The 9005-nt window shown below is 36.9% G+C and overlaps 1 long non-coding RNA gene across 1 annotated transcript; it reads left to right on the forward strand.

Moving 5' to 3' along the window:
* Window positions 1-1252: 1252 nt before the first annotated feature.
* On the forward strand, window positions 1253-3101 carry LOC138893502 (uncharacterized). Its single transcript, XR_011409032.1, has 2 exons — window positions 1253-1630; window positions 2756-3101. It is a non-coding gene; the product is annotated as an uncharacterized lncRNA (long non-coding RNA).
* The last annotated feature ends 5904 nt before the right edge of the window (window positions 3102-9005 follow it).

Here is a 9005-nt window from a genome sequence, read left to right on the forward strand (position 1 = left end):
GGACAAAAGGAATAAATGAGAATGACCTACCAAATGATATTTTTTTGGTTCAGCCAACCAATATATAAACAATTAACAAGTAAACATCACTATGTAAGTTGGTGTTGCTTGTAAGGTTTGTGGTCAACAATAACATCAATATACACCGTATATTTTTATACGTGGGATTTAGAAAAAATATTGTGTATGCAAATGTTATCCTTATCCCTACTTTGTGCAGGTAGAAAGACTATTTTCAATAAATTCTCGGCTCAGGCAAACCTATTTGTAATCATAATAGGCTAATAGTTTTTTATTGTGACCCCCTGATCTCGTAATTAGTGCTCAAACGACAAATGTAGGGGTGGACGTTCGGGCAGTTCGGATTAACTATAAAAATTTCGGTTTGGATTTTTGATTTTCAGATTGAAGAAATAACAATCCAAATCCAATCCAAATAAGTTCGGATTGGATCAGATTTTTTAAGTTCGGTTTCGGATTAATCGGTTTGGATATTTTGAATTTTCGATTTTGAGCTTATAAAGCAAGCCCGAATTCTTTTTAATTAGGCTCTATAGTCTGGTCCCTGTCCCTGGTAAGGTCTGATTGTTATCTGTAAGTCTTGTTTTGACCGCGGGAAGGTGAACTTTGAGATGTTTCTTCTTTTTACAAAAAAGAATATCCAAATGAAGTACTCATGTTAAATTGTCTGAAAAGTTTCTCATTCTCACCGTAATCATCCAAATGAAGTATTCAAGTAATGAAATTTGTGAATACCTAATTTTTGTACTATTTTAATACCTCCTAAAGTCATTAGTGTTTTGTTGCTTTAATTATATTTCCCAATTTTTTGTGTCTTTGATTGCATATTTCCTATCATAAAAATAACAAAAAATAGTTCTTTCTTTATTTGAGCATTTTAGGAATTAACTAACTATTCAATTGGTGAATTAATCTAGTTAATTGATCATTTGAATAAGTTACTTAATTAATTTATTTGTTTGTGTAAATTTAGTTTAATAAGTAGGATTAAGAAAGAAATTGGGCCAAATTTGAAAGAGAAAGTGGCCAAAAGTGCAAGATAAGGGGCAGCCTTTGAAAGGGTGCGGAACGACGTAGTTTTGCCTCAAAACTACGTCGTTTCATTAAGTGACCCAAGATCAAATCTCACCCATTGATCACTCATTGATCTAATGGTCCGTATTTGATCTCTCAAGAGGTATTTAAAGCCTCAAAAATCTGAAACTTTTCCTCATTTCACCCATAACTCTTTCTCTCTTCTCTCTCTTCTCTCCACCGCCGTCGCCGCCGCCGGATATCACCTATCGGCGGCGGACCACCTCCAAATTAACACCATACAATCTCCACAACCTCCTCTTCCCATATCTCCAAACCAATTCCTTCAAAAAACCCTCAAACTCCTTGAATTTTAGATCTAAGTAACTTTAGCCGCCACTTTTTTGCCCAAAATCTTGAAGTTCCGGCCACTACCACCCCCACAATACCTACATCAACGGATAGAGCTCATCAAGACCTACCTATTGATGTCAATTCCATCCCAAAAATCCGGCAACTAAAAATCCGGTCAAATTCCGGCGACCACCCCGAACCCCCATTTTAACTATTTTTCGGCTTCAAGCATACTTGTTAGGTATAATCGTCATCTCTTTAATTAATTTCTGATTTTTTTTTTATTTTAGTAGATTAGTTTCTGATTTTTGTTTTATATATTTATTTATTTATTTTTTCTATTTTGGTTATTTATTGTTAATTAGAGTTTCAAGTTAGGTTTATTTAATTAGCTATCTCTATTTAGTTTAGTGGTTTGTTAGATTCGTTATTGATTTAAATATGATCTTTAGTGTATTAATTAAATCGTTCACTTAGTTAGTCGATTATTTAGTTGTTGTTAGTCGTTGTTCGATTATTAACGATGCTCGTTCTGTTTTGAGAATTAGTTTGTGAATTTAGTTATTTGTTTAGTAATTAGTTTGCACAAATCCAATTCATTCCCATCAAGTTGGTTTTAATACTTAGTTCAATTATGTTTTTAGTCTCGTCTATGCTTTGTCAGTTTATAGTTGTCCAAGTTTGATTTGTGTTGAGCAAGTAGTTTGTTGTTGATGTTTAAAATCTGAAGTTTAGTTTATTTTATCACAAAATAGGGTAATAGTAGCTTACTTTTACTAGTAGGGTGGCTGAAAAGACATTTTTCTCCTTGCTTCTGACACAGCAGATTTTCAGGTTGTCCTTTCACCTTTGGGACAGACCTTGAACAGTGTTTAGCACACAAAGTCAGTCTTTTGGACAGATTTTTGGTGAACCAAAATCTGTCCAAAAATCTAACTTTATTTGCCTATTGAAAGGGCTGTTTTTCTCCTATAAAAGGGACTGTCTTACACTTAGAATGCAGAGTTCCTTACTCACTGAAAAGGGGGACACTCTATCTTATACTTAAACACATCTTGGAGAGTTGCAAAAAAGAGATATATCTTTGAGAAAAATCAGCAGCTTAATACATATAACAAGCTGAAATTTCAGTATTTTGTGAGGTTTATTTGAGTGCAAAAAACCTTGAGAAAAATAGAAAGATCCCTTAGGCAATTTGTGAAGTTGATAGCTACCAGTTTCAAGTATTTTTGTTGAGTTTTCTGGGTTGTCTTAACACTTGAGTTCCTGCTGTTTTTACTGTATTTGCTGCTGAGTTTTTTTGTTGCTGCACTGCTGTATTTTATTATTCTACAAATCAGGTAACTTTCAAATTCTTATATTGCAGATTCTTGATGATAATAAGAAGGATTTGATCCCGGTTTGATTGATGGAACATATTGGATCTGATTTTTGTTTCAAGATTAATGTTATATTAGTATTATCATTATGTAAATCTGTTAAAGATTAGTTAAATTATCGTTTTCTTCTTTATATATGTGATTGAAATTGCATTCTGTTAAGATTACTTAGTTTGAAGAAAAGATAAAGACCCCACTTTTAACCATGTTTGTTTAGTTTGGGCTCTTTTTTTGTGAGTTACTTTCATGGTTCATGTATAATTATCTAAGAAAGACTTCTAACTTCAAATATTTTGATGCTTTAAATTATAGTCAACATAATGTTATACTTAATATAGTTCTTCTCTTTAGTATTAAAGTATTACCGTTTTTTGTAGTTTTTATATTTAGTCATGATTTTTATGTTGTTAATGAGTGTAGTTTGATTAGTGCCATGTTGATGTAGATGAGTAGAAATATTATGTTAGTCTTTAAGAAATAAGTTGGTTAAGAAGATAAAATATAATAATTAGCATGTAAGTTTTTTTATGAAAAAAAAACAAATTTTAGTTTGGACATCAATGTAAGAAACAATTTGGGCTTAGAAGAATACTTGTTATTTTGTGTTGTTTCGGTCATCGAGGCTCTTAAGCAACATTGGCCAAATAAGCTAAAATTTGTAGGCTCAATGACAATAGAAAGTAAGATGGACATTTTCTTTAAAATCAATAAATTGTCTTTTGTTAAATAAAATAAGTGGCCCAATACCATAAATGTTTAACATAAGTTTACCCGGGTTTAAAGTCTTGCATTAGTGAAAATTATTTTTAATAATAATATTATTTTTTTTCAGTCGAACAAGTAATAAATATAAAAAAGAAGCGCTTTTTAATTAATTTAAGCGATAGACAATTTTAGGCACGTTTGAGATGTAGACCATGTGTTCATACACGGTCCTTGGTCGTTATTATTATTATTATTATGTTTTTAATAAAGTAGTCATGTGTACATTCCCGCTCCTTGACTCTTCAATATTAATTGTACTTAAACTATGTGTACCGACACGCTCTTTGTTTTAATACATATAATCAAATAAGGACCTTGTGTGCTTGTGCGCTCCTAGGCTAAAATTATTAATTATTAAGCGGTACTAGACAATAGTAATTTAAGGCAAATAATATACACTTTATCCAAAAATAATTCAAGCCAAATTTTAGTCAATAAAAGCGACCGTGCTAGAACCACGGATTCGGGGAATGCCTTACACCTTCTCCCCGGTTAATAGAATTCCTTACCCGGACTTTGTTTTCGCAGACCAATAATAATAAATTCAAATCTTCCTTTGATTAGGGATTCGAATAAAAGGTGACTTGGAACACCAATAAAAATCAATTTCAAGTGGCGACTCTCTAAATAAAATAATTCCTACTCAATTTTGTCACTTTAATTGGAAAAACCCTTTAATCCGCACAATATTACCTTTGCAGGTAGAAAAAGGGGTGTGACAGCTCTGGCGACTCTGCTGGGGACATTAAGAATTCGAGCTTGTATATTGACTTTATTTGGCTTTATTAATTTTTGTATATATTGTGATTTATTTGGGCCTAAGTTGTTACTTGTCCACTTTATACTGTTTTGATATTGTTGAACTGTACATATAAATTGTATCCTCTCTCGCACCTCTCTAAGTCTTCTTATAGTTAGTTATGTTGTGTTTGCCTACCAGCATCACAAAATTTCTGTCTTGAGATAAAACCAGTTAGCCTACCAGCTTCTGGTGAAGGATTTAGTCACACATGCTTAGGAGAGAGAGTCGTTAGCTAGCCAGTGTTGTTCTACTACTGGTGACGCTTGACGCTCCTCGGCTCGGGTTGTCCGCTCGAGTAAGCCAGTCTAGACACCTTCTCCATTAGGATTTCAACCTAGAAGAACATACCTCATGCCGGATATCCCTAGTAGGTTCGCTTTATTTGCATCACGTGCATTTGACTTAGCGAAACTCGGCACAGGGGCCGGGTCCGTATAAGACAGGTATCCTTTTTGAGACCATAACGTTCACTTATGTGCTACATGTTACTTTATTTGGAAGGCTTGCATGTCGACCGGCTTTAGGGTGGATTAGTTGAATAAGCAGATAAAAAAAAAAAATATGCTCCCGATTTCTATACAAATGTTCGTTCTTTTTAAAATTAAAAAAAAAAAGGCCCGAAGTGATTTGGTGCGTTTGCTGTCCATGGTTAATTTTTCATAAAGAGAGGAAATATAGTTAGTTTCATTGGAAATTTTATAACCGAACTACGCGGGTCTGATTCTCACCGGATGTGAGATAAGTAGGCAAATCTCATTGGTTCCGGCCCCCAATTTTTAAAAATTTAAAATGATATTTTCCTTTAATTACTTCTTTAGAAGCTTCTTATTTTTTTTTAGGCCAAAAATTCAAAAATATTTTCTTGAATATATATATATATATATATATATATATATATATATATATTAAAAAAGTCTTTCTCCCAAAATCCCAAAAAGAAATATTTTCCTTCTTTTGAAATCTAAAAAAAATAAATAAATCAAAATTCAGAGATATTTTTTTTCTACTTTAGAAGTTTTTCTTTCACCAATTCCCAAAAAAAAAAAAAACAATCGAAGACAAAATTTAAAAAAATATTTTCTTTGTTAGGAAATTTTGTCAGATTAATTGTATATAAAAAAGAGTTAGTTGATCTATTTTATTTCTGATCCACCGAACTACACGAGTCTAATTCTCACCAAAAAAAAAATCAAAAATATTTTCTTTCTTTTTAGAAGTCTTTCATTTGAAAAAAAAAAAATCGAAATCCAAAAATATGTTTTTTCCTTCTTTAGAAGTCTTTCTCCCAAAAATAAAAAAATCCAAAAACAAAAAAATCAAAATCCAAAAATAAATAAATAAATATTTTCTTTCTGCTTTAAGAATTCTTCTTTTCAAACATTCCAAAAAAGAGCTAGCTTATGTACTTTGTTCCCGGTATCCCTGAACTACGTAATGATCTGATTCATGCGGCGACATGATACGTAGGCAACCCAAAAAAGGTTCGATCAAAATATTTTTCAATGATTCTAAGATGAGGGATCAAAGTGAGGTGTGAGTTAAAAAAAAAAAGAGAAGAAAATAAGAGCGTCAATAAGAAGCAACCTCATAAGCCGGAATGAAACATGAAGCCTCCAAAAGCATGCTAGAAATAGTGACAATGATTGGAGCATGGCACATTATGTGTGATTCTTATCTATAAAATGCTTAACCCTAACACGTTTGCTGTGTCTTACGTAGTAAGCTTAAGGTGGTTGGTTTGTGGTGAAACTGGCAACACACCATTACTTCACTAGATCTAAGGGAGCAGTAGTAATGACCAACGATGATGAGATCGAGCTGATCACTGACGACCCCCAGGGTCAATCATTTGAACAAGAGTCGGAGGAAATAAGAAAATTGAGACAGCAATTGTCTGATGTATATCAAGCTTGGGTGTCTGGTCAGCCTCCACCCCGTGGTCCCTCAGAGGGAACTTCCACCATACCCCTGGCTACCCAACCACCGCTCCATACAACGAGCGACCACATCCTACCACCAGGGTATGTGCCAAATTATAGCCTCCACGTTGCTCCGGGTACCTCTAATGTGCGACCTCCAGTCGCACCGGTCAGGAACACTCCTCCAGTCGTGTCTGGCGCCCCGGCATACACAATCCCGCCTCCACCTCCTGTGATGAGGCTAATCAATGAGCCACCATCTCATGCTTATGATGGCCAATATTACTCTCCAAATATGGCTTTCGGGGTCTCGGCTCCATATAATCAGACTCCTCAGTACGAGTCACCAGTGGAAAACGAAAAGCTTGTCAAGACGGTTGAGCCGGATGAGATGGCCAAGAAAATGAAAAGTCTTGAACAAAACATAAAGAACATACAGGGACTAGGGGGTCACAAAAGTGTTTCGTTCAGTGATCTATGCATGTTCCCTCACATCCATCTGCCACCAGGGTTTAAGACCCCAAAATTCGAGAAGTATGATGGACACGGCGACCCTATCGCCCATTTGAAAAGGTACTGCAACCAGCTGAGGGGTGCAGGTGGAAAAGAAGAATTACTGATGGCTTATTTTGGGGAAAGTCTTGTGGGGGTAGCCTCCGAATGGTTCATTGACCAAGATATATCTCACTGGCATGTCTGGGACGACATGGCCCAAGCCTTCATTAAACAATTTCAATATAACATAGATATTGCGCCGGATCGCAATTCCCTGTCCAATATGAAGAAAAAGCTGACCGAAAGCTTTAGGGAGTATGTAATCAAGTGGAGGGAGCAAGCAGCTAGAGTTAAGCCACCCATGGATAACCACGAGTTGATCACTGTTTTTCTGGAGGCCCAAGAGCCTGATTGCTTTCAGAACATGATGTCCACAATGGGTAGACCTTTTGCGGAAGCGATCAAAATAGGAGAAATGGTCGAAAATGGCCTTAAGACTAGCAGAATTGTAAGTCAAGCTGCTCTCAAAGCCACCACCCAAGCTATCCAAAATGGGTCGGGAATTTTGGCAAATAGAAAGAATATAGATGAAGGGTCCATGATGACTTCGGGATCTAGGGAAGTTCAAAGAGGGGCATCGCACCCTTATGTGCAAGTTCAGCATGGGCAATCCAGCTACCCTCAACATTACTATCCCCCGCCAATTCCTCAGTATTCTGTGGGACCGCCACAATATACAGTGTTTAATGCTCAATCATATGCTCGTCCTCCCAATCAACAGGTACGGGCACCATCTCCAAGATTTCCCCGACCTCAGCAGCAAAATTTTCGGGCACCCTACAATGCTCGTCCTAGGCAGGATTATGGTCGAGAGCAGAGGCCGGTGGAAAAATTTACTCCATTGGCTGAATCATACTCTAGTCTGTTCCAGAAGTTGAAGCAGATGGGCGTGATTGGACCCATCGCTCCCCACCATATGCATCCTGATTCGCACGGATTTCAAGCAAATGCTAGGTGTGAGTACCATTCAGGTGCTCCGGGGCATAGCACTGATGACTGTTGGACCCTGAAAAGAGCCATAGAAAGACTCATTGTTGAAAAATTGATTGTAGTCACGAATGGCGAGGAACCTCCTAATGTGACCAATAACCCGTTGCCGGTACACAATGATGTTCATTTTGTGAGAATGATTGGACGAGATCATGTATACAAGCCGGTTGGTCGATCAAAAATGACAGTGGTAACAATTCAAGAGGGAACCAAACTGGAAGTAAGTCCAAGCCTAGATGCACCGTTTATTGTGAAAGGTGCCCAGAGCTCAGAAAGGGAAACTTTATTTGTTCCAAAAATCTCGAGGTTGGAGGTTCGCTCCAATGCTCCAAGCCCAAAGTTATACGTCCTTGGAGGTCACCCCATCACAAAGGAGAATCAGGGCGGTACGACGGGTATAATAGAGCCGATCATAATCAAGCCTTCCACACAACCTTGTGTAACAAATACGAAAACCATCCCTTGGAACTACGACAAAACTGTAGTAACCTACAAAGGTAAGGAAATCATAGAAGAAGTGGGGGAAACTGACTAGAGGTTTGACTCGATCAGGGAGGTGTTACTCTCCAGAGGAGCTGAGGAAGGCTAAGCAAATCAGAGAAGGCCAAATGCCAATAAAGAAACCGGTCACTGAAGAAGAGACGGAGGAGTTTTTGAAAAAGATGAAAGTTCAGGATTACTCAATCATTGACCAGCTGAGAAAGACTCCTGCCCAAATCTCTCTGTTATCTCTACTTATACATTCAGGAGAGCATGCCCGTGTACTAATCAAAATCCTGAATGAGGCACATGTCTCAGAGAATACCACCGTGAATCAGTTAGAGAAGATGACCAATAGATTTTTTGAGGTTAACAGAATTTGCTTTACTGATGATGAACTTCCTGAGGAGGGAGCCGGTGATAATAGGGCCTTGCACCTGATTGTCAAATGTGAGGGGCATTATGTGAAGCGAGTCATGGTTGATGGAGGCTCGAGTGTAGATGTATGCCCTCTCTCTACCTTGCAAAGCATGAAGATCAATACAGACAGGATCTGACCCAGCAATGTTCGCATCCGGGCTTTTGATGGCTCAGCGAGAGATACCATTGGGGAGATCAATCTCACCATGACGATTGGGCCTGTTGATTTTGAAATTGTCTTCCAAGTAGTGGACATGGAAACTTCTTATAACTTTCTTATTGGAAGGCCATGGATCCATACAACTC

The sequence above is a fragment of the Nicotiana tomentosiformis genome, chromosome 6 (genome assembly GCF_000390325.3).
Source record: "Nicotiana tomentosiformis chromosome 6, ASM39032v3, whole genome shotgun sequence".
In the NCBI taxonomy this organism is placed as follows: Eukaryota; Viridiplantae; Streptophyta; class Magnoliopsida; order Solanales; family Solanaceae; genus Nicotiana; species Nicotiana tomentosiformis.